The sequence below is a fragment of the Stegostoma tigrinum genome, chromosome 4 (genome assembly GCF_030684315.1).
Source record: "Stegostoma tigrinum isolate sSteTig4 chromosome 4, sSteTig4.hap1, whole genome shotgun sequence".
Lineage (NCBI taxonomy): Eukaryota > Metazoa > Chordata > Chondrichthyes > Orectolobiformes > Stegostomatidae > Stegostoma > Stegostoma tigrinum.
In genome coordinates, this window is record NC_081357.1 from 120,972,058 (window position 1) to 120,998,749 (window position 26,692).

The 26,692-nt window shown below is 41.9% G+C and overlaps 1 long non-coding RNA gene across 1 annotated transcript in view; it reads left to right on the plus strand.

Moving 5' to 3' along the window:
* Nucleotides 1–26,359, plus strand: part of LOC125452757 (uncharacterized) — a 47,029-nt gene extending 20,670 nt beyond the window's left edge. Inside the window, exons 2-3 of the long non-coding RNA XR_007247595.2 lie at nt 22,347–22,399; nt 26,240–26,359. This is a non-coding gene — a long non-coding RNA (uncharacterized LOC125452757). The remainder of the gene's footprint in view (nt 1–22,346; nt 22,400–26,239) is intronic.
* The last annotated feature ends 333 nt before the right edge of the window (nt 26,360–26,692 follow it).

Genomic DNA, 26,692 nt, shown 5'->3' on the forward strand with positions numbered 1-26,692 from the left:
GTTGTTTTGATAGCCTAACCATTAATGAAATGAATTGTTAATACTACAATCCTCTGTGGGTTGCGCCACCCGTTAATGGATCAGTCAACTCCTCGAGGTAGTGATGTTCACAAACAAAAAGAAGCTAATCACCTAATATCTGCCTTTATAGTAGGTATTCCGCCAGCAGGTCTGAATCCTACAATCTGTGGCAAAGGAGATTTGCAGACACTTGAAATTTATATCTTGTGTGAATTATGCAGCACTGGCATGTTGCAAAGTGAAGGTGGGGTGAAAAGGGCTGACAACCGAGGGGATGAGGACATTTCCATGGAGGTAATTATTTGCTTCCAGTGTATTTGAACAGTTAGCCCTTGCATACAACATTGGCTCACAGCAGTGCCTTGAAAGGCATTTACTACTTGTTTAGCTTCTGGCTTGTGGTGTTGGTGATCAGAAGGTTTGTAGTGAGTTCATCTCCTGTGTTTCCTTCTACTGTTCATCCTCCAATTAAAAAGAGTAAAGCCATCACGGTCATACTGTCTTGTTAGAAAATGGCAATTGGTGGTGACTTTAACCTGGGGGTCACCACATCCCAGGCAAGGGGCAAGGTTGAGAAAGCAGGACCATCATGATAACCTGAGCCTGTACAGGAATTGAACCTGCACTCTTGGAATCATTCTGCTTTTGAATTAGCCATCCAACCAACCCTCTTCCAATTGTCAAAGACAACTAGAATCATAGAATGCCCACAGCAGGGAAGCAGGCCATTCTATCCAGCAAGTTCAAATCAACTCTCTGAAGAACATCACATCCACGCTCACCCTCCCCACCCTATAACCCCACACTTCCCATGCTAACCCACCTATTCTGCTCGTTCCTGAACACTAGGGGCAATTTACCATGGTCAACCCTAACTGCATATCTTTGGACTGTGGGAAGAAACCAGAGTGCCCAGAGAAAACCCACGCAGAAAAGGGGAGAACGTGCAAACAGTTGCCCACAGCTGGAATCAAATCTGGGTCCCTGATGGTATGAGGCAGCAGTGCTAACCACTAAGTCCCCATGCCACCTAAGAACAAGAGCCTCCATGTGGTCTTGTGAAATAATCCTTTCAGCTTCTGAAAGTAGGAAGTAGACTTGTGGTCCAGAAAGTATTCCCTTCAGGTGCATTGTCCAAACTTGGAGAATCAGAAACAAAAGTGAGAGGGCGATTTGCAGACTGCAGGGTATGGGAGGCCACACAGCTTCGGTTGGTTCCGAGTTGTCCTCCTAGCCTCAAAGTCTTTTAGAGACTGTGACTTGAGGTAATTTCAGTCCAGTGGCACCAGTAATTTTTCCACCAAACTGCAGCAGTTTTTTTAGAAAAAGCAGATATAGTTTCTGTGAGCAATTCTGTGTAATATGTCATTGCCTGCTGATCTGACATTGTTCCAGAACATTCCAGAAACCCTGTGGCTTTTGACGCGTTTGCATATGCGATGAGACTACCTCTATTCCCAAAAAAACTCTCCCTAGTTTTATAGCTGCCCCTCCCCTACTCCACTCTCTATCAAGTAATGTCCTCCCACCCCACAAATCATTTGTGAACCAAGTCATGTAGCTTTTACTGATCAACTTCAAACCTTCTCAGGACCGATTTCACATAATTTCTTCCCTCTGCAGTTTGAGTGGCAGTTACTCATGCTGCTTCCTAACCTTGAGCATCAGTGCAGAAGTTCACCTTTATCTTAATGGATGAAAATGTATCCATTTGTGCTCCCATCCCGCTGGTTCCAACTTCATCTGAAACTCCAAAACTGTGCAGTTTGCCTGACTATATATAGAAAAGTCTTTCAGTATCTAGAGCTGGCTATTCATATCAATGACAATAATCATCATTTTCTCTCTGAATCAGTTTATATGATTGTCACAAGAACTGTATGTCCAGAAACTCTAGCAATATTACTCAGGTTGCCAGCATTCAAGGACAAAAACCAGCATGAAATGTACCCTTCCACTGGGCCCTGGCTGTTAGCCCGATTCCTCTAGCCAAGCTGAATGCTGCAGTGACCTCTTTTGCAAACGATGCAGAGCCGGTGTACGTGAACAGGGCGGCACATTGTGGTGTGTGTTAATGCTGGCTAGCAATCAAACTACTCCTGTCTCTGAATTGCACCTGGTAATGTTCGCTTTCCCCAAACCCTCAATGAAAAAAATGCTGCAGTGAGTTATCTTGTAAATGAAGTCCGGATGATTATGAGGCACCGGTTAATCAGATGCGGCAGAAAGGAGACCCTGCAAAACTAAAGTCAATGAGAATCAAGGGGAAAACTTTTGCATTGGTGTCATACAGAGCATAAAAGGAAGATGGTTGGGGCTTTTCAAAGTTAGAGTCATTGAATCCTAGAGTTATAGAGGTCTAGAGCATAGAAACAGGGCCTGTGGCCCAACTTGCCCATGCTGCCCAGTTTTCACAATTAAACTAGCCCCATTTGCTTGCATTTGGTCCATATCTCTCCATATCCATCCCATACAATACCTGTCTAAATGTTTCTTAAATGGCAAAATTGTGCTTGCTTCCACCACTACCTCTGGCCGCCTGTTCCACGCACTCACCACTTTCTGGGCTCTTTTGTATCTCCCTCTCCTCACATTAAATCTATACCCTCTAGTATACCCCCTATTCCCCTATCATGGGAAAATGCTGTTGGCTATCTATTGCCTCTCATGATTTTGTAGACCACTATAAGGTCACCCCTCAATCTTCTATGCTACAGAGAAAGAATTCCCAGCTTATCCAACGTCCCTTTGTAACTCAAACCTCCAATCCATGTTGCATTCAGTAAATCCTTTCTGCACTCTGTCTAGTTTAATAATATCCTTTCTAATCAACTTTTCCCCTGAATATCACTTCAGGAATTCCTCTTGGTATTACCCTAAGCCTAACCATCTTCAATTACTTCATCAATGGTCTTCCCCACCAACACAAGATCAGAACTGGGGATGTCCACTGACAGTTGTACAATGTTCAGCTCCACTCCTGACTTGTTAGGTACAGATACAATCCTGCTGGTCTACAAACAGCAACACAATGTTCAAACTTATAACAACATCAAGATTCAGCAAATGCTGGAAATCTGAAATAAAAACAGGAAGTGCTGGAGAAACCGAGCAACACTGGCAGCATATTTCGAGAGAGAAATACTGTTTCATATTGAGGTCGATCTGAGTCTTCTTCTGAAGAAGACACACATCAAATTAACATTAACTCAAAAACGTTAACTCTCTTTTTCTTTTCATAGATGTTGCCAGACCTGCTGAGTTTCTCCAGTAGTGTTCTTTATATTTGACATCCAAGCTTAGAATGTCGTGTGGCAAGTAACATTCACACCACACAAATGCTAAGTGATGATCATCTCCAAGAACAGTGAATCTAACCACCATATCTTGACATTCAATGGAATACCATTATTGATTCCTCATGCTATCAAAATCCTGGTGTTTGCCATTGGCCAGAAGCTGAACTGGACCAGCCGCAAAAATACTCTGGCTACAGATTTGTCAGAGGCCAGAAATTCTGCTGAAAGTTATCACTTCCTGTCTCCCCAGTGCCTGTGCGCAATCTAAAAGGCAGAGCCAAGAGTGAGATGGGATACTTCCCACTTGCCTGGATGAGTGCACCTCCAACAACACTCAAGAAGGGTAACACCATTCAGGAGAGAGCAGGCCACTTGAGTGGCACCACATCCATCACCTTGAACGTTCACTTCCTTCATCACCAACACTCAGTCACAGCAGGCAGTAACATCTAGAAAGTGGACTGCAACAACTCAGCAAGACTCATTCAGTAGGATTTTCCAAACATGCACAAGCTGTGCAGGGCAGCGATAGGGTTACCAGTGTTTGAATGCTGGCCTTCAAAGATGCTGCCAACAAAAGGCATTTCCTGAAACAACAGTGGAAGAGTGGACAATTGGGATGCTGAATGTTCATTTCAGGTGCCTATAGAGAACAAGAGTATTGGCTAGTGCACCGAGATACCCCAGTGAAACTCCAAAGGTTGTTGTAGTATACTGTTTGAGGTTGTCGACTTGCTCACGAGCTGGTGTGTTTGATTGAAGGTGTTTCATCACCCTGCTGAGTAACATCGTCAATCCGCCTCGGGTGTAGTGATGGCGTTCTATCCCGCTTGTTATTTATATGCCTCAGTTTGCTGGGGTGGTTGGTATCACTTTCAGTTCTGTTCTTCAGCGGTGTGCATATTGGGCCCAGTTCAATGTGTAACTGTTGGAATGCCAGGCCTCCGGGAATTCCACAACATGTCTCTGTTAGGCTTGTGCTGTTATGGATGTGTTGCCCCGGTTGAATTTGTGTCTTTCTTTGTCCGTGTGTATTGAGGCCAGTAAGAATTTTTCGTATCTCTTTCTGGCTAGTTGGTGATCCTGTGTCCTTAGAGTCAGTTTTCTTCCAGTTCGGCCTGTGAAATGTTTGACCCATCTTCTGCGCATCTGACCTCACCTCCTCTCTTCTCTTCCACAACAGTGATCGGGTTCCCCTTGCCCTTACCTACCGGCCCACCAGCATCCACTTTCAGAAGATCATCAGCTACTATTTCAGCTACTTGCAATGACATACCACCACCAGGCACATATTCCCCTCCTCTCCCTCGACCACCTTCCGCAGGGACATTCTCTCCGGGACACCCGGCCCACTCTTCCTTCACCCCCAACACACCCCCCACAGTCCCACAGCAACCTGCCCTGCAACCACCAAATGTTTAATGCCTTCTCCATCCTCAGTATCCAAGAGCCTAAACATACCGTCCAGGTGAAGCAACACTTTACCTGCACCTCCCAGAATTTAGTCTACTGCATTCGCTGCTCACAACGTGGTCTCCTCTACACTGAAGAAACGAAGCATAGACTGGGTGACTGCTTCACAGGATGTCTACATTCTGCCTGCAAAAAAGACCCTGAGCTCCCAGTTGCCTGCCACTTTAACACACCTTGCTGTTCCCCCGCCAACATCTCTGCCTCTGGCTTGTTGCAGTGCTCCAGCGAAGCTCAGTGCAAGCAAGAAGAACAACACCTCATTTTCCACTCGGGGACCCTGCAGCCCTCCTCTCTCAATATGTGTTGAATAATTTTAGAGCCTAAACTCTCCCATGCACTGGCCCCCTACCCCGCACAGCAGGCCTTGACGTATCACATAGTCTGCCATTACACACTATGTACTGTGAGCCACTAACAGTCTCCAATAACAGGTATTTACCCTCCTAGCCAGATCATTATCAACTCCTTTGTGTGTCCAACTCTTTTTCTCTCTCTTTGGGCTCTATCCACATTGATCATTTATTTATTACCCCTCCCCCAACCCTACCTTCTGCATATAAACCAAACTTTCCCCAGCTACCATCAGTTCTGAGGAGGGATCGCTCGAGCCGAAACGTTATCTCAGATTTTTATTTAGAGATGCGACCAGATCTGCTGAGCTTTTCCAAAAACTTCTGTTTTTGTTTCTGATTTTATGACATCTGCAGTCCTTTCGGTTTTTATTTAGCAGGACTGATTATGACATCAGTCTACCAATGTCATTATTGTTGGAGGTAGTCAAGAGGACTAGAACAGGGAATGTTCCATGAAGAGTCAAACATGTCAGAATCCAAAATTATATCTGTTTCTTGAAGCAAATGACGGTGATCTGCTGTCTGCCAACGGATCCTCACTTCATGCCTGTAAATTACCAAAATATCTCACATCCTTTGATTTTGCACAATGATGTCTTGAGTGGGACATTGTCAAAGGCTTTCAGCTTATAGTTAGTGGCTGAAGTCAGCGAGTCCAGATCATGGAATACTGTGGAAAGAGAGTTGGGTATTTGCTGACAATCTGATCAAGGAGCTCAAGCATTTACCATCACAGAATCTGTAATGAAAAAGAAAAATTGAGGACCATATAGCTAAAAAAAACCGAATCAAACAATGCTTTAGAACCCAATCTTGCAGAATAGCTGGGGATCTGAAGAGTTTTAAAGTGAATCCTTATGAGTTGGGACCACATGTGGATTGGCCCCAGAAAATGTCAATGAAGTATCGAAATTCATTAAGTAACTCTTGGGGCAAAATGAAAAATAGAATTGAGTTTAGAGCATATGTTAGAGTGTTAAATTAGTGGTGCTTGCTTTCTTAATTTCTCCTTACAACGGTTGTTTTTATTTAAAAAATGTTAAGCCTTGTGGTGCAGTCCTGTCATTTAATTGCTAGGTGTTTAGATTTCATCTTTAAATATTAATTACCTCCAACGGCACCTTAACAATATTAAAGCTTAGGGAGTGGTGGGAGTTGCACTGTTTACTTCCAATCCTTATTTGTCTTCTTGTTAGCAATTGGAGAAGAAAAGAGATTATTTTTGAACAGTCAGTTCAGTGTCTTCCTGTTGAGGTGGTTTCCTGCCACCCAGTAGTCCCACAGCCAGCATTTTTCCCACCACCAGCAAACCCATAAAATGTGATAATGGGAATTGCAGATGTTGGAGAATCCAAGATAATAAAATGTGAGGCTGGATGAACACAGCAGGCCCAGCAGCATCTCAGGAGCACAAAAGCTGACGTATCTTCTTTTCTCTCCATCTTCGGTCCGCCTCCCCCTCTCTCCCTATTTATTCCAGTTCCCTCTCCCCATCCCCCTCTCTGATGAAGGGTCTAGGCCCGAAACGTCAAATGTAGTGCCTTCTTGTGAGTTCTTCAAAACCAGAGTTGCAACATTAAATGTAATAATCCATGAAAGCTTTATAATTAGATTGCAGCTCACCTATGAATAATGCATGGCTCCATTTTCACCTAACTTTAGACTTAAAACAGTTTTGATGCAGTTATCCTGACATTAAGAGTTTAAAATATGTCAGGTTGCAGGCATGTTTGAAAGTACACAGCTAATGTCACTGCAGCAATGAATTATTCTTAATATTAAAGGTCAGTGTCTGTAATTTCCTCGTCAAAGTGTATTAGTATTGCAACCATGACACTTGTTTTCTTTACCTCAGTAATTTAATGAGCATTTTGAAAACGTTTTTCAGTTAATGTAAATTAGATGAGGGTCTTTTACTGTTTTGTCCATATATTTAACTTTATCCCTGATGAGATCATAAACAACAGATATCATTGTGCAGCTTTCAGGTTGACAGTACTAATGGAAATGTTATTAAATATTATGACAAACTATGAAGTGCATAGGATAAAATATGACAAACACAGACCTGGTCATTTTCAGTTTTGTCACTGGAAGTCGGTAGCTCAGTCTCAAAGACTGTGTGTGCAATTGTTTACATTCTTGTGGAATGTTGTCAACCCAAAGGGAAGGCAATCAAAAACAGAGCTTACACTTCTCCCAGACTCCGCAATGAACTGAGTGTTTCTTATCCCCTGATAACTTGTCATTATTTACCCAAGACGCAAAATGTTCCATTGACGTGCATTTTCAAGGCTAATGGAGAAACAGCCTCTGTCTCTCAGTGAATCAAAGGGTAATGCAGAGAGTTTGAGAAAGTGAAAGTTGAGATGGATCAGTTATGATCATATTGATTGGCAGAGAAAGTTTGAAGGAAGATCCAATCTGTGCCCGATCCTATATTTTTAAAATGTTTCTTCCATCAAATATTAATTTTGAATTAGAATCTGTTGAAATCACAAAGAAAGTTAAAGAGCCAATCATAAGACACAACTGTCATACTTACAACATGCAATTCTAAGAGTAACAGTTCCATTGGCCTGTTGTTCTACTAACAAGCAATTGTATAAAAGTGTACATATTTACCCTTCTCCAGATAACTAAAAAAAGTCTTCACTATAGATCTCAGGAAAACAAATTGGAAAACTGTATTCATTCTCTCTTCCACCGACTTTACAACAGATTTGAACCCCAGATGCCACAGTTTATTGTGGTAAAAATCTTCCAACATAAAATCTGATTGTGTTGACAACTGGAATTCAAATGGGAACTGGAATTGAAATATTTATTTTGGAAGTTATTGAGCCTTATATAGATCACAGCACTGAGCACAGACCAGCGAAATTTCCCTTTCACAGAACACTGCCTGCAAGAACACCATGTCACAATAGTTAATGCTGTGAATCAGATGTTGTGGGCGCAGTCATAATATTTGAGATGCTGCGTGATAACTGACAATCATGTTATTTACTGTGGTCTGTTTAAAAGGTAAGGCTGTGTACCGCCAAAACAAAAGGAGAAACATAAACAAAAGATAAATAATGAAAAATCAGTCATAATCCTTTTAAGAGGTGTGTGTAAGACAATGAATTAAACTCTCAAATAAAATAAATAACTGCAGGTGCTTGAAATCTGAAACAATAACAGAAACTGCAGTTCTGCACAAGAGTAAGTGGGCAAAACACTAACTGTGTTTCTCTCTCCACTGATCCTGCAGGGGCCAATAATTTTCTTCAGCAGTTTCTACTTTCTTGTGTGAGACATTAGTGTATTTCAGCCACTATCCAGCAAGCACCTTTCATTTGAGCAGAATTTCTTCAAGGTAGGCATATCTGGAAGAGGATTGAGACATTTGATATTGTTTCTACCTGGCAAATCCTCAAAGCAGGGCACTTGCTGGACGAATACAGCACTAAGTGTAGAGGGGCCTTCATTTCTCTGTGAAGGCCCTATCTCAGGGTTTGTGTATAAATCATACATTTTTTTATTGCCTCAGGCCAAGAAATGGTAGTATGGCCCATCTCTACTGATTCTGGAACATCACCATGGCTTATGTCAAGTGTTCCTTCTGGCCCCCCAGGACCAGCTGAGAAACTCGCACCATTGAAAATATAGTTGGCAAGTCTGAGGAAGAGAAATGATATGAAACACATTTCAGAACTGTGGCACATTAGAAGGAACATGATACCAGTCAGCCCCTCAAGCCTGGTCTGTCATTCATAAGCTCGTGGTCGACCTGATTATTTTTATTCATTTGTGGGGTGTGGGTGTCTCTGGCTAGACTAGCTTTTATTGCCCAAACCTAATTGCACAGAGAGTCATAGAGTCACAGAGATATACAGCACAGAGACGGACCCTTAGTTGCAACTTGTCCATGCTGGCTAGATGTCCTAAATAAATCTAATCCCATTTGCCAGCATTTGGCCCATATCCCACTAAACCCTCCAATCACATTATCATGGGTATGGAGTCACATGTAGGTCAAACAAGGTAACGATGGCAGGTTCCTTCCTTAAAGGACACAACCTCAAATTCTCATTTCTAATTACCCCAATAAACTTTCACCCATTTGTTTAACAAAGATTTGTCCATCTTTGCCTTAAAGACATTAAAGGACTTTGCTTCCACAACTATAATAGGAAGACAATTCCAATGACTTCAGAAAAACAATTTTGACTGATCTGTTTCAAGTGGACAACTTCTGCTTTTGTGGCCCTTCATTCTAGATTCTCCCACAAGAGGAAATAACCTCTCACATTGACCCAGTTTAGATCCCTCAGGACCTTGTCTTTTAATTAAACGTTTAATTCTTCTGAAGTCCAGCAGTCACAAGTCTAGCTCCGTCCAACTTTCCCACATAAGGCAACAAGCTCATTCTAGGTAAAAGTCTAGTACCTAAGAACAGAAATTGCTGGAAAAGCTCAGCAGGCCTGGCAGCACCTGTGGAGAGAAATGAGTTAACATTTCGGTTCAAGTGACTCTCCCTCAGAACTCTCATCCAGTAATTGTTCTCCAAACCATTCACATCCTCTGTTAAATAAGGAGGCCTGTGCTGTGGACTGCTCCAGATCCAGTCTCACTCTTAACTGGCATAAATTAAGCATGATCGCCCTCCATTTGTATTCAATTCCCCTTGCAATAAATAACTACCTACTAACTTTCTCAATTATTTGCAGCAACTGCATGCTAATTTTTTCTTGATTTAAGAATAAGGACATACAGATTTTTCTGTATGTGAGAGTTTGTAATCATTCATCATTTCTCTTAAGCTTAACATGTATGTTCAGTTGATAGTTAGGAAGGCAAGTGCAATGTTAGCATTCATTTTAAGAAGACTAGATACAAGACCAGGGTGATATACTGTTGAGGCTATATAAGGATCTGGTCAGACCACGCTTGGAATATTATGAGCAGTTTTGGTTCCAATATCTCAGAAGGATGTGCTGCTGTTGGAGGGCTCTAGAGGAGGTTTACAAGAATGATCCTGGGAATAAGAGGTTGACATATGAGGAGCCATTGAGGTCTCTTGATCTGTACTCAATGGAGTTTAAAGAATGAGGGTGATCTGATTGAAACTTAGAAAATACTGAGAGGCCTGGATGGCATGATTGTGGATAAGATGCTTCCACTAATAGGAAAGACTAGAACCTAAGTGCACAGCCTCAGAGTGAAGGGACAACCCTTTAGAACCAAGGTGAGGAGGAATTTCTTCAGTCAGACGGTGTAGAATTTGTGGAACCCACAGAAGGCTATGGAGGCCCAGTCATTGAGTGTATTTAAGAGAGACATAGACATGTTCTTGATGAGTAAGAGGATCAAAGCTAACATAGACCAGATAGGAAAATGAGTTTAAGAAACATATTAGCCATGATTGAATGGTGGAGAAGTCTCAATGGGCTGAGTGGCCTATTTCTGCTCTTACGTCTTACAGTTTTATGTTCTTGTAGTTATTATGCTTTTTTTAATTCATCCTGACAAAAAGAACGATTACATATTTTCCAACATTATACTCCATTTGACACTCACTTAACAAATCCATATCATTTTGTCCTTACTTGTTCACAACAAATAATTCATCCTTTACCTTAATTAGCCAACTCACTTTAGCCTTGCCTGCTCTCATGTACTTGTAATTTGCTGTTAATTATTTTAAAAAAATAATATCAGACCCACTCTCTCCTTCAAACTAAATGTAAAATTTAATTGTTTGTGATCACCACTATCTAGGGTTTTCTTCACCATAAGTTAATTAATTAATCATCTAGATAGCCCATAACTTCTCCCTTCATTACCACTGCATATTTCTGATAAGCTTCCATTAATTTTCCTTTACACCCCATCCTAACACATGATTCTTCTTCTATTTTAACAATTGGCTTCTTGACTTTAACATTTCTCATTTCAACCCAAACCTGTTCCAAATCTTGATTTCATAAACTTATCTCATTCGTACCTGTTAGTGTAAGTATCATCATTAAGTTACAGAGCAACTTCTCCACCTTTCCTAGTTTTCTGTCATTTCTAAATGCACCATGCCCTTCAGGTTTTAGGCTTCAATCCTCAAGCAAAGTCTCTGTAATGGCCACCAGGTTGCACATATCCATTTCTATCTATGCTCCCAGTGTATCTGTTTTGTTTGAAATGCTACCAGCATTCAAAACCTGCACCTTTAGTTTTATGTCTTTATTGTTTTTGAGAGGTTGGGTGCCTGGGATGTAGCTTGAGAATGCTGATTGTGAGTGGTGCTAATGTGGACAGCAGATTGAGTGCATGGAGAAGGCATTATAGGATTGCAAAGTGGAAGCTGTGGAGATCAGATTGTTGGTGGGCAGGGACCTTTAAGGAAAGGTCACAGAGGGGTCAGAAAAGATATCAGTGAGGAAATTCGTGGGCAGTTTGGAAAGACGTCAGATCATGATGGAGGTTTGTCAGGGAAGATAACACATTTGGTGGTGGTGGAGAGGGTTGCGTGTCCCTGGGTGGGAATCAGGCCATTACTACTCAATGAATCTCAAACTCATCTTCTCTTAGAGCAAAAATACTCAACAATGAGTTCACTGACAATGACTGCTAATTGTTTTAAATATAATACAACCATACAGGCCCAATTAGAACTGCCTCAAATTGATTTAGAATGGTCAAGTAGAACACTGGATGATTTGGAAATAGTCCTCAGTCAAACAATGGGTCCAATGTGCCACGATTCAGTGGATAGTCACTGGTCTTTGGTGATCAGTTGGATGTCAACAGATGAATTCTGTTCACGAAGTAGCATACAAAATCAATTTTCAGTACATTCACACTTTTATATTGGTGGCAAAATGGATATTAGCATACTAAAATATTCCTCCATAAATGTTTTTAAAGTGTGATATTACTGTTGCCCATGCATTTATTGTAACACCCTACATGTATGCTAGATGGAAAGTTTTTGATTATCAACACAATCTCCAACTATGTTTAGTTTTGAAATGATCCAATCATGTTATCCAATTATCTTGCACATCATACTTCAGACTTCATTGCCAGGGGATGTGATTGTACAATGGTATTATCACTAGACTGTGCAGAAATACAGCTAATGTTTTTCGGACCCAGGTCTGAATCCTGCCATGGCAGATAATGGATTAAAACAAGTCTGAAATTAGGAATCTAAATCTGAAATTAAGAATAACATGATGACCACGTAATCATTACTGATTGTTGGAAACACCCATTTAGCTCCCGAATGTCTCACCAGCAGACACTGGCACACAGTGGTATACAGTCAGGAGAGAGTTCCACTGGGGTCCTCAACACAGACTCTGTACCCTGTGAAGTCTCATAGCTTTAGTATTAAACATGGGCAAGGAAACCTCAAGCTGTATACTATGTACTGTCTCCCCTCTGCTGATGAATCAGTACTCTTTCCGTGTTTAGCAACACTTGGAGGAAGCATTGAGGGTGACATGGGCACAAAATTGTCTCTGGGTGGGGCATTTCAATGTCCACCAGCAAAAGTGGCTCAGCAGCAGCATTACCAATCAGCTGATCATGTCCTGGAGGACACAGCTGCTAGACTGGGTCAGCGGCAGATGGTGAGGAAAAAACATACTTGACCTCATCCTTACTAATCTACCAGCTGCAGTTGCATCTGTCGATGACAGTATCGGTAACGGTGACCATCACACAGTCCTAGTGAAGACGAAGCCCTGCCTTCACATTGAAAACAACCTCCATTGTGTTGTGCAGCACTATCACTGTGCTCAATGTCACAGGCTTCACACAGATCTAGCAACTCAAGACTGGGCATCCATGAGGCGCTGTATGCCATCAACAGCAGCAGAATAGTACTCCAGCACAATCTGTAGCCTCATGGCCTGAGATATCTCCTATTCACCCATTACCACCAAGCCAGGGGATCAACATTGGTTGAATGGAGAGTGCAGGAGGGAGCAGCATCAGGCATACCAAAAAATCAGATGTCAGCCTTGGTGAATTGCTAAATAGCATAAGTCGCAAGTCTCAGGCAGAGCTAAGCAATCCCATAATCAATGGATCAGATCTAAGCCCTCCAGCCCTGCCACATCCATTTGTGAATGGTCGTGGACAATTAGATAACTTGCTGGTGGAGGATGCTCCACAAGTAGCCTTATCCCCAATGACAGAAGAGCCCAGCACATTAGTGCAAGAGATAATTCTGAACCATTCACAATAATATTCAACCAGAAATGTTGAGTGCATTATCCATCTTGGCCTCCTCCAATGGTCCCCAGCATCACAGATGCCAGTCTTCAGCCAATTTGATTCACTCCACGTGGTATCAAGAAACAGTCAGAGACTCTGGATGCTGCAAAGGCTAAGGCCCCTGACAACATTCTGGCAATAGTGCTGAAGACTTGTGCAACAGAACTTGTCACTACTCTAGCCAAACAATTCCAGTGCATTTACAAAACTGGTATTGATCTAAAAATATGGAAAATTGCCCAGGTTTGTCCTGTACACATATCCAACCCAGCTGATTACTGCCCCATCAGCCCACTTTCAATCATCAGTAAAGTGATAGAAAGTGCCTTCAATGGTGCTATCAAGTAGTACCTGCCCAGCAATTAGCTGCTCATTGATACCCTGTTTGGGTTCTGCCAGAGTGACTTCATTAGAGCCTTGTTTCAAAGATGGGCAAAGGATCTGAATTCCAGAGGGGAGGTGAAAGTGACAACCCTTGATATCAGGGTTATATTCAAATTAATGTGACATCAAGGAGCGCTAGAAAAACTGGAATTGGTGGGTATCAGAGGGCAAACTCTCTGCTGGTTGAAGTCATACCTGGCACACAGGAAGATGGTAGTGATTGTTGGAGGTCAATTATCTCAGCTCCAGGACGTTTCTACAGGAGTTCGTCAGGGTAGTGTACATGGCCCACCCATCTTTAGTTGCTTCATCAATGACCTTCCTCCACCAAAGCCGTGAGAATGTTTACTGATGAGTGTTCAACATTCAGCACCATTCTCCACTCCTCAGATATTGAAGCTGCCCATATTCAACTGCAACAAGATCTGGACAATAATGAAGGCTTGAGCTAACAGATGGTAAGTAACATTTGCACTATACAAATGCCAGCCAATAGCCATCTCCAATAAGAAGGAATCTAACCACTGCTCCTTAATACTTAATGGTGTTACCATCAATGAATCCTCCAGTATCAACATCCTTGGGCTTAGCATTAACCAGAAACTCAACTGGCCTCACTACAAAAAACACAATGGCTACAACAGCAGGTTGGAGGCCAGGGATATTGCTGCAAATAACTGGTCTCCTAACTCCCCAAAGCTATGTCCATCATTGTCAAGGCACAAGTCAGGAATGTGATGGAATACCCGCTGCTTGCCTGGACGGGTACATCTCTAACAACACTAAAGAAGCTTGACACCATCCTGGAAAAAGCAGTCTGCTTCATTGGAACCACCTCTACAAGCATCCATTCCCTCCATCAGTGATGCTCAGCAGCTGCAGTGTGTACTGTCTAAAAGGTACACTGCAGAAATTCACCAAATATCCTTAGACAACACCTTCCAAACCCATGACCGCTTCCAAATGGAAGAACAGGGGCAGCAGATACATGGGAACACCACCACCTTCAATCTTTCCTCCAAGCATTCCCCAATCTGATTGGTGATTTATTGCCATTACTTCACTTTTGCTGGATCAAAATCTTGGAATTTCCTCCCTAAGTGCAGTTTGAGCAGCTACAGCGTGTAGACTGCAGCAGTTCGATGAGGCATCTCAGCATCACCTTCTCAAGGGCAACTAGGGAAGGGCAATAAATGCTGGCCAGCCAGCGACACATGTCCCACAAGCGAATAAAAAGAATAATATGTAAATTATAACGCTTCACGCTTTAGTATGTAGCCATGATATCTCGTTTTCTCCTCCTCTTTTTATCTAACTAAGAGCACAGATTCTATTCCTGTAAATGCTGATTAGTCTGTGGAGACCCGCACATTTAAGATTTGTGACAGCGAAATAGAACAAAACCAATATTTCTTGGCTTATAAAATTGCTTCCTCCGGGTCTGCAGGAAATTAGTCTGTCAATATCAATCCCCTGTGACATGGTCTCAACCGAATATATTGATGTTATCTTGTGTGAATGAGACAGATCCAGCATACCAAAACTGTGCAATCAGCTGCTATCTTGATTTTAAACCGCAAAGAAGAAATGCAACAACAGGAGTCCCAGATTAAAACAATTTCAAAGGGAGCAAATATAGGAGAAAAAAAACATACTCCAAATCTCATCTGACCAATGAGTTGGAGAGGTGTAGCATCACTTCCTTCCTTTGAAACATTGCGCCTCTAATTATAAACCATGCAGCGCATGGCACCCAATTTCTGACCTACCTGCTCCCCCCTCTCTTTGATTAATTTAGATTAGATTCCTTTCAGTGTGGAAACAGGCCCTTCAGCCCAACAAGTCCACATCACCTTTTGGAACATCCCACCCAGACCCATCCCCCTTTAACCCACACACCCCTGAATACTACGGGCAATTTAGCACGGCCGATCCACCAAGCCTGCACATCTTTGGTTTGTGGGAGGAAACCGGAACACCCGGGCGTAACCCACCCAGACACGGGGAGAATACAACTTGCTGCTTGGAGCATGTTTTTTTTCATTCATTCATGAGATGAGGGCATCTCTGACCAGGCCAGTATTTATTGCCTATCCCTAATTGCCCAGAAGACAGATAAGAGTAAACCACATTGCTGTGGGTCTGGGGTCACTTGTAGGCTAGACCAGGTAAGGATGGCAGTTTCCTTCCCTAAAGGACATTAATGAGCCAGATGCTTTTGTTTTCACAATTGACAATGAATTCATGGTCATCATTAAACTCAAAATCTCAGACTTATTTTTGATTGAAGTCAAATTGCACCATTTTCCATGGTGGGATTCAAACCCGAGTTCCCAGAACATTACCTGAGTCTCTGGAGTAACAGTCCAGTGATTAATCCTACTTGGCCATTGTCTCCATCTCTGTTCTGTACTTGCCCAATTCCACTGAGAAGACAATCTCCCATCTCATGGGAACATCAGTTTTATATGTAGTTTTTAACAAGTGGAAAGAGACCCAAATGTGATCCATGTTGAATAAGATAATTGTTCTAAAAGCGTTAATATTTGAGACTGCATTTAACTCCAAACAAACTGATTATGTCATATAAATCTGAGTGAGGAGAAAAGAGACAATATTTCTGGAACTTTAAAGTGATAGAGAATAGAACTGTGGAATTTTACTGCTTTAGAGGAAGGCCATTTGGCCCATCATGTTTAAACTAGCTCCTGAAAGAGCTACCCAACTAGTCCAGTCCTTTGTCCCTATCTCTGCAGATCTCTAACTTCATCATTTTCAAATATGTGTCCAGTTCTCTTTTGAAATCACCTGTGGAATCCAGCTCCACTAATCCCCATGTCAGCTCATTCCAAATCCTCACAACTCTTGGAGTAAAATTGTTTCTCCTCATCTAACTCCTTACTCTCTTGCTGACTATCTTGAAATTGTAATCTATAATTACTGATATGCCAAATGTAGGAAACAGAATATCCTTTCTTACCCTGTCAAAATTGTTGATAATTTTGAACATTCCAGTAAAATAATCTCTTAATTTTCCCTGGTCCAAGAAACATAAGCCCAATTTCTCTAATCTTTCCTTGTATCTAAAATCCCTCTTTCCTGGTTCATTCTGGTAAATCTCCCTTGCGCTCTCTCCAGGGCTTTAACATCCTTCCATAAACAAGATGCCCAGAACTGAACACAATTCTCCAAATCTGGCCTGACCAATGAGCTGTAGAGGCGTAGCATCACTTCTTTGTTTTGGTACTCTATGCCTCTACTTATAAACCCAAGGATCCTACAAGCCTTCTCAACAATTTTTACAACTTACCCTGCCAACTTAAGGTTATTAGGCACATGAACCCCAATCACCCCTGCTCCTGTACAATCCTCAAAGTTGTATTATTGAGCTTGTATTGTCCCTCCATGTTTCTTCTAACAAAATATCGCACATTTTTCTGCTTTGAAATTCATCTGTCAGATGTTTGCCCATTTGGTCAACTTGCCCACATTCCTCTGAAGTCACTCAACAATATCCTCGCAATTAACCATTCTCCCTAGCTTAGAATCACCTGAATATTTAGAGATTTTGTCCAGAACACCAATCTCCAAACTGTTTATTTAAATCAGAAAAGGCAAGGATCCCAACACCGCTTCCTCAGGAATGCCACTTTTAAATCATCTCCAGTTTGAGAAATGCCTATCTATACCTATCCTCCGTTTCCTTAGTTCCAGCCAACTTCTAATCCATGCTTCCAAGGATCCATAAAAGCCAAGCATCTCTAATTTCCTCACCAATCTGCCATGTTCAAATGCTTTCCGAGAGCCCACACTTACATCACCCACAGCACTACCCTCATCCACTGCCTGTGTCACCTCGTCAAAGAACTCAATTAAATTTGTTATAGACATGACCTGCCTTTGACAAAGCCGTGTTGACTGTCTACTATTAACTTACCTTTTCGCTAAGGATATATTTATTTTATTCCATATTAAGACCTCCATCAATTTCTCACGTTGACGCCAAGAAGATAGCTTTATAGTTTCCTGAGTTATGTGTTGCCCTATGTATCATCCGTGTTCTCTGTTGTTCTGAGTAGCAATATGCAATAAGCTAATACAGTTGGACTTAATTATTATTATGTAATTGACTATATTTTGTTAACACTCTTGTTAAGACTCACTGGTGGTTCATTCTCTTCCCTAAGACCCAGTCAAGGGAAGAGAAATAAAGACAGTGCCAACATAAGCAAACTCTACAGCATAGGTTCTGAAACACAGATCTGTAGGGTTGTTGGAGGTGACACTATGTTGCTGCTGTTAGATGCTTCAGTGTGGGCAGTGTGGCATGCCATACTGTGAGTGCACACAGGGTGCTGTTCGTTGTGGTTGATGGAACTAACATGACTAATGCTATTACAACATCTCACACCTCGAATTGTTGGTAAAGTATGTGTTTTTCAAATTTAGACTTTACTCTGACCAACATACATGTTCCTTATCAAAAATGAATGAATGAAGACTCAATCATTCATTTATAAGTGGGGACTAACGCAAGTGCTACTTAAAGGTTTAGGCACACAAGCTGCAAGTGAGGTTATTTTGAAGAACATTTGTCACTACAAATCACCTAAAAGTGATGCAGAGTGTTTCAGCAGGAATTATGAGATTCAGGATTTGATAATGAGTCTTGCTACAACCTTCATCAGATACTTTAGAGACTTTTAAATGACTCCTGGACAGGCACATGGAGGATAGTAAAATGTGGGGTATGCAGGGTAGTTTGATATTAGTAGGATCATAGGCTGGCACAATGTCACATGGGCCTGTACTGTGCTATACAGTCCTCTGTTCTATGTTCTTACAGGAGGCAGAGAATGCGATGACTTGTCCAAAGATTACAATCAATATGAGGGACACAGAGGCTATGGGCCTACAGAATACGGGGAGTTGGGACAATTTCCCATTAATGTAGAAATCCAACTCTCGTGAGTGAATTAATGATAACAATGCAGGAACAGATCTGAGAAAATTGAAAGCCAGACACTTTGCTTTAATCATTAAGTCAGATACTCTATTTCACAGTTTCACAAGTACCCAACCACAAAAATGCCATCCTTACTGCATGATCTATGAATCAACTTGGAAATACATTCACAGTTGACTCGCTGCTGTTGGGAGCACCCCAGCTGTACTTGGGTTATGTCTGTACCGCAAGGACTGCAGTGGTTCAAAAAGACAGCTCACCATCACCTCCTCAAAGCCACTTTGGGATGGAGCAATAAATGCTGGCCCAATCAGGGATACCCACATCTCCCGAATAAAGTTAAAAAATTAAAAAATGGATTATGCCATGCCTTAGTTTTTCAGCACCTTATGATGCCTTTCAAGAGAAGATAGTTCAGTGAAACATTGAGCTACAATGCCACAAGAGAAGATATAGGACAACAAAGGCTGAGATAGCTGGATGACAAAACAGATTGACAGCAAGATTAGGGGAGGCAATGGCCTAGTGGAATTATCTCTGCACTATTAGTCTGGAGACCAAGATAATGTTCTGCGTTCAAATCCTGCCATGGCAGACGGTGGAATTTGACTTAAATCAAAAATAAATCTGGCATAAAGAATCTAGTGGTGACCATGAATCTGTTTTCAAACGGGTAAAAACCCATCTGGTTCACTAATGTCATTTAGGGAAGGAAGCTGCCATCCTGACCTGATCGGGTCTACATGTGACTTCAGACCCGCAGCAACGTGGTTGACTCTCAACTGCTCTCTGGGCAACTAGGGATGGGCAAGAAATACTGCCTAGCCAGCGACACCCTCATCCCATGAGACATGTACTACGATAAATCCAAATGAGAACAGTGCTGAGAATGTCCAGCAGTCAAATAACGAACAAATTAAGAGGAGCAAAGAAGAATAATAAGAGGCTGACAGTTACAATAAAAGGGAACCAAAGTCCTCTGCAAGCACATACATGGGAAAAAAAAGGAAAAATGGGCTTCAAGTCCCATCAGTGCTAGAGCTGTGTAGCTACATCTCTGGACAAACTGATTAGAAAATATCTAAGAATAGGAAAAAAAAGTGGAGTGGATCCAGAAAAAGAGATTTATTCATGCAGATAGACAGCATGGTTGAGGTGTTAAATGAGATCCATGGATCCATTGCTACCCAACGAAAAGATGCTGCAGAAATTAAAGTGAAAGATGTTGTTGAGACACTGGAAACATGGTAAAGGTAAGGTACTAATTCTTGATTATCAAGGGGATCGCAGGTTACGGGGAGAAATCAGGAGAGTGGCGTTAAGGAACTTATCAGCCATAATTGAATGGCAGAGCAGACTCGATGGGTCAAATGGCTTAATTTCTGCTCCTATGTCTTATGGTTTTAATTGGACTGACTGTATTTAAAGCGAATAAGTTACCAGAGCGGATCAGATGCATCTGAGCAAACTGAGACAAGAAAGGTTAGAAATTATGGCATCTACGGGCTATAATATTCCAGAGGCCTGGAGAACTGGAAGTGTTACGTTCTTGTCCAAACCAAAGTAGTAATGACTACCTCTAACCTTGATGAGAGGGAAGCTTTTAGAAGCTGTCTTCCTGGCCAGAATTAATCAACATTTGCCTAAGTGATTGTTAATTCTGAAACCTAGGGTTGATTTATGAAAGGCAAATCATGTTTAACTAATTTGCTTGAGTTTTGATTTGGTGGGTAGCAGAAAGTGTTGATGATGGCAGAATAAAATAAACATTTGTTAAAGCGTCTCATAATAGGCTGTCCAAGAAGAGCAAAATAAGGTGAATGTCCCAACCATAAAAATGACAAGTGATATGAGGAAAAACATTCTCCCAACTGATTAGCTGTGATGTGGAATGCACCGTTTGAGAGAGTTTTAAAGGCAAATTCACAAGGGAATTGGATAATTATCAGAAACCAATGGTGGGGAAAGGTGGGAGAGTAAGACCAATTGAAGCTGCTTTTGCAGAGGGGTGACAGTGACATGGTGGATTGAATGGCCTCCTTCTGAAATGTAACCAATCATCTACGATTCCAACATGGCAGGAGTGTGCATTTATCTTTTCTGCATTAGGGGAGTGATATCCACCACATCAGATCAGACTTGAAGACAACAACTCCTTGAGCTGCAATTTAAGAATATTATAACATTAAATCTGGGCTCTGTCTTTGCTCTTGAATGATTCTAATCAATAGGTGTGCCCCAGCATTTGTCTTTGCATATCACAATGTGTGCAGCAAATGGTGATAGTAGGCATATTTAGGCTGAACATCTTCAACTCTGCTTATGCCCAGTGTTTGCTATGTGCTTTGAGGCATCAATTTCAGCTCCCGTTCTCCAGCAGAAGCTAGCAGTGACCTATTAAAATGAAACAAAGGACTAACTTTCCTGCTTCCAATCCAAGCCTGACCAACTGCAACAGTTCGCCGAATATCTGTTCAAACAAGTTTCAGACCTTGCTCCAAGACTTCTCTGTAGTTTTCAACAATTTGTTTGTGATTTTGTGATTGAATTTGAATTGATGTGTTAATTCACATGGAGAATTCTTATTTCCGTCATATGTATTTTTCTTGGATTTGTATTCATTGCACGATTACATTCCAATGCATTTCTCAGCAGCAGAATTTTGTTTTAGCTTTTTATTCATGCTTTTGAAATTTGTTCTGTAAGAGGGTGAGTTTTAACAGACTTTGAGATGACGAGTCTCATGCAATGAAAGTGTAGCTGAAAGAATCTGATGAGGGGGGTGGGTTTACAATTCAGTGCACACAATTGGTGTCATTTCAGTTTTCCTGCAGAAGTGATGATCACTGCTACATATCTGTTAATATTCATTTTCTGTAATAACTTCCCGTAAATTTGGAACATATGGATTGGGTACAATAGTCTCTGTGCATGATTCTCTGATCTGCATTCCCATTGAATGCGGAACTTTGTAGAATTTCTCCTTCCTGAATAAAAGCCGGATTGTGTGGCCGTGCTGTGGGCAGATTGACTGCCATATAGCCTGCATTAAAACATAGTCACACAGCTTGTACCAAAGAATCATGCCATCTAACTTACTGCTGCAACTGCTGGAGGTGGATGATGAGACAGCTGGTTTGCAATGCAGAGTGGTGCCGACAGCCTAGGTTCAGTTTCTGCTCTGGATGAGGTTACTATGAAGAGCCTGACTCCTCAGTCTCATCCCTTACCTGACGTGTGATGACTCTCTGGTTAAACTCACCACCAGTCCCCTCTCTTTCTAAAGTATGAGCAGTCCTATGGCCTGCTTCCTAATCTTTGTTGAATCCCATTAACATACCTTTATATTTCTATCTCTTTCACATGTTTATTTAATTTCCCTTTAAAGGCATAGACACTTCGACTGTTCGTTGTGGTAATAAGTTCCATGTTCTAACAAAACTCTGGGTAAAGAAGATTCTCTTCAATTTCTTGTCTTTACTATCTTATGCTTATGACACCAAATTCTGTTTTCTCCATAAGTGTAAATATCTTCCTTACAACTACTCTATCAAGTTGTTTGATATCTTATGTATTTTTACCAAGGCATCCATCAGTCTTCTCTTGTAAAGGGGAAAGAGTCTGGGTTGATCAATCTGGTAAGTGTAGCCTTGCAGTTTTGGCACAATTCTCATAAATCTTTATTGCAATTCCTCCAGTGTGTCTGCATATCCACTTTATAATATGGAGATCATCGCCGGTTACAGTACTCCATGTTTATGTTGTTCACCTTAAGACCATAAGACATAGGAGCAGAAATTAGGCCACTCGGCCTATCGAGCCTGCTCAGCTGTTCAATCACTTGTCATTGGCTGCCATCCTAAGACCCCTTTATCCTCACTCTTTGCTTTCTGCCAGACAACCAATCTTCTATCCATGCTAGCGCCTTGCCTCTAACACTATGGGCCCTTATCTTACTCAGCAGCCTCCTGTGCGGCACCTTGTCAAAGGCCTTCTGGAAGCCCAGGTAGATAACATCCATTGGCTCTCCTTGGTCTACCCTGCTCATTAATTCCTCAAAGAATTCTAGCAGGTTTGTCAGGCATGACCTCCCCTTTATGAACCAATGCTGACTTTTCCCCGTTTTACCATATACTACCAAATATTCAGAAATTTCATCTTTTACGATAGACTCTAAAATCTTACCCATGACTGTGGTTAGGCTAATTGACCTGTAATTTTACATCTTTTGCCTTACTCCCTCTTTAAACAGGGGTGTCACGTTAGCGATTTCCCAGTCCTCTGGGACCCTCCCTGGCTCTAATGATTCCTGAAAGATCACCACTAATGCTTTCACTATCTCTTCAGCTATCTCCTTTAGAGCTTTGGGGTGTAGTCTCTGATCCTGGTGATGTGCCCACCTTCAGACCAATTAGCTTTACTAGCACCTTTTCCTTGGTGATGGCCATCATACTCAGCTCTGCCCCCGATTCTCGTGAATTTTTGGGATATTACTCGTGTCTTCCACCGTGAAGACTGACACGAAGTAATTATTCAGTTCCTCAGCCATTTCCTTGTTCCCCACTACCATCTCTCCAGCATCATTTTCCAGTGGCCCAATGTCCACTTTTGCCTCTCTTTTGCCCTGTATATACCTAAAGAAACTCTGATAGCCTGCATTTATATTACTGGCTAGCTTATTCTCATATTTAATCTTCTCCTTCCTTATTTCTTTTTTTGTTCCCCCTTATTTTTTTGTTGCCCTCTGTTGGTTTTTGTAAGCTTCCCAGTTCTCTGGTTTCCCGCTGCCCTTCACCACATTATATGCTTTCTCTTTTGCTTTTATGCTATCCCTAGCTTCCTTAGTCAGTCATGCTTTCGCATCCTCTCTGTAGCATGCTTCTTTTTCCTAGAAATGAATTTTTGCTGTGTCTCCTGAATTACTCCCAGAAACCCCTGCCATTGCTGTTCCACTGTCTTTCCTGTGAGGCTCCTCTCCCAGTCAATTCTGCTCAGCTCCTCCTTCATACCTCTGTAGCCACCTTTATTCAGCTGTAATACCGTTATCTCTGATTCTATCTTCTCCCTCTCAAATTGCAGGGTAAATTCTATCATCTTATGATCACTGCCTCGTAAGGGTTCCTTTACCTTAAGCTCCCTTATCAAGTCTGCCTTGTTGCACAACACTAAAACAGTATTACCTGTTCCCTAGTGGGCTCCACCATGCTCTGCTCCAAAAAGCCATCTCGTCGACATTCCACTAACTCCTTTTCTTGCAATCCACTACCAGTCTGATTTTCCCAGTCCACCTGCATATTGAAATTCCCCCAATGTCACAGTGACTTTGCCTTTCTTACACACCTTTTCCATCTCCTGGTGTGTCTTGTGCGCCAGCTCCTGATTACTGTTTGGAGGCCTGTACACAACTCCAACTATGTTTTATTTTACCTTTGCAGTTCATCAATTCAACCCGCACAGATTCGACACCATCTGACCCTACTTCATTTCTTCCTACGGATTTAATTTCATTTCTCACTAATAAGGCAACCCTATCCCCTCGGCCCACCTGCCTACCTTTTCAGTAGGATGTATATCGTTGGATATTCAGTCCCCAATCCTGATCCCCTTGCAGCCATGTTTCTGTAATGCCTACTATGTCATACCTGCCAGTTTCGATCTGTGCCACGAGCTCATTTACCTTATTCCTTGTACTGCATGCATCCAGATATAACACCTTCAGTCCTGTATTAACCCTCCCTCTTCTCATTTTCATTTGTCTTTCCAGTGTTTGATTGCTAGCCCTTTCCAAACACTCTATCCTATTTGTGTCTGTGCTGGAGACTTTAACCACCTCTCCTGAATATTCTTTCCCTGTCAATTTTTTCATATTTTTCAACTTCGTTGAATCCACCGCTACAGATGTTAACCTGCTACTCTGTTTCCCACTGGAACAAGTTTCACCATTCCCTCCCCACCTCAAACCCCCACTCCCACTTTCTAGTTTAAAGTTCTGTTGACCAGCCTATTACCGTATTTGCTAGAACATTGATCCCAGCTCGATTCAGGTGGAGGACGTCTCAGTGGTACAAATCCCTCCTGTTCTAATACTGATGCCAGTGCCCCATGAAGAAGAACCCCTCTTTCCCACTCCACACTTTTAGCTACGTGTTTACTTCCCTTATTCTCATGCCCCTGTGCCAATTAACACGTGGCTTGGGCAGTAATCCAGAGATTGTAACCCTTGAAGACCTGTTCTTTAATTTGGTTCCTGGCACCTGTTAATCTCTGAACAAGTTCTCTTTCCTAATCTTGCTTATGTTGTTTGTTCCGACATGGGCCACAACAACTGGGTCCTCCCCCTCCCCTCCAATATCCTTTCCAGCTGGTCAGAGATATCCCTTACCCTGGCACTGGGCAGGCAACACATCATGTGAGGCTTTTGATCCGGCTGACAAAGGATACTGCCTATCGCCCTAATTATAGAAGCCCCTACAACAACCACCTGTCTTTCTGCTCCCCCCTCTTGAATGGCTTCCTGTGCCACAGTGCAGTGGTCAGTTGGCTCATCCTCCCTGCAGCCCTTTTCCTCATCCACACAGTGAGCAAGTACCTCTTATCTATTGGACAAGACCAAGAGCTGAGGCTCCTCTGTTCCTGGCTGCAGGACCCCCCTACCTGCCTTGCTTACAGTCACACCTTGCTATCCCTGGCCAAATTTGAATTATTCAATCTACCAGGTGTGACTGCCTCCTGAAACATAGCGTCCAGGTACTTCTCCCCCTCCTGGATGTGCCACCGTGTTTGAAGCTCAGATTCCAGCTCATCAACTCTGAGCCGAAGTTCCTCGAGCGACTAACACTTGCTGCGGATGTGGCCACTGCAGTTCGCAATGGGATCAGCCAGCTCCCACATCATACAGCTACAGCACATCACCCATCCAGCCATTTCTACTGAGTTAATTACTTTAAAAATTTATTATAATTAATTAATTAAATTTATTGATACTTTCCTCCCTGTGACAGCTTCCCTCTACTCTAGATTTCCAAAAGAATTAAAAAAAATAAAAAATTTACCTTACCAACCCTCCACACAGTCTTTGATTTGGCTATAGGAGGAGGATGGGTGGGAGACATATAGTGTTTCGGGTTTAGACTATGCCTGAATATATTAGTTGACTTCCCGGTTCGTGCTCTCATCGCTCCCATCGCTCAAATCAAGTAGGCCGCAGACTCACTGTGAAATAAAGTGCTTTATTTCGGCTCTGAAGAAAGGTCACTACACCTGAAACATTAACTCTACTTTGTCTTCACAGATGCTGCCAGAGCTGCAGAGTATTTCCAGCATTTTCTGATTTTGTTTCTGATTTCCAGAATCTTTTTGTTTGGTAAAGTATTTTGTTAGCTGTAATGTACATTGAGATATTCTGAGCTTGTGACGGGCACTATTTAAATTCAAACTGTTTGCTTTTTTTTAACGTGTACTTTTCATCTTTCCAATAGTCTGATCTGGATCACTGAGGTGGACTGTAATTTGTCCTTCCTCTGTGGGGAAATGCCGATATATCCTGACTTAAAGCAAATAATAACCTGATTTTCGTCCAGTACTCACTGATGCTGATTTCCAGATAAACACATTGGGGTCTCAATTTCCTAAGTGTTTCAGTTCTCAGGGGAGCAGTGCGAATTCTTAGCAGTTGACTGGAATAGATGTAGTGTTAGGCAGTTTGTAATAGTTATTGCTTTCCAAACTGCATCCATTATGTTTCCTTTAGCTTCACTTTTGTTAAAATCCAGAGTGCCAAAACTAAATTTGAGTTGGAATCTGATGTAATTCAGGATTCTGACATAAAACTCACCATGTACTAAGTTTTAATGTTCCACGTAACCCATCCACTCTTAACTGTGATCATTACTTATGTCTCCTAATACCTCAAGAGGAAGTGACTAGCGAAA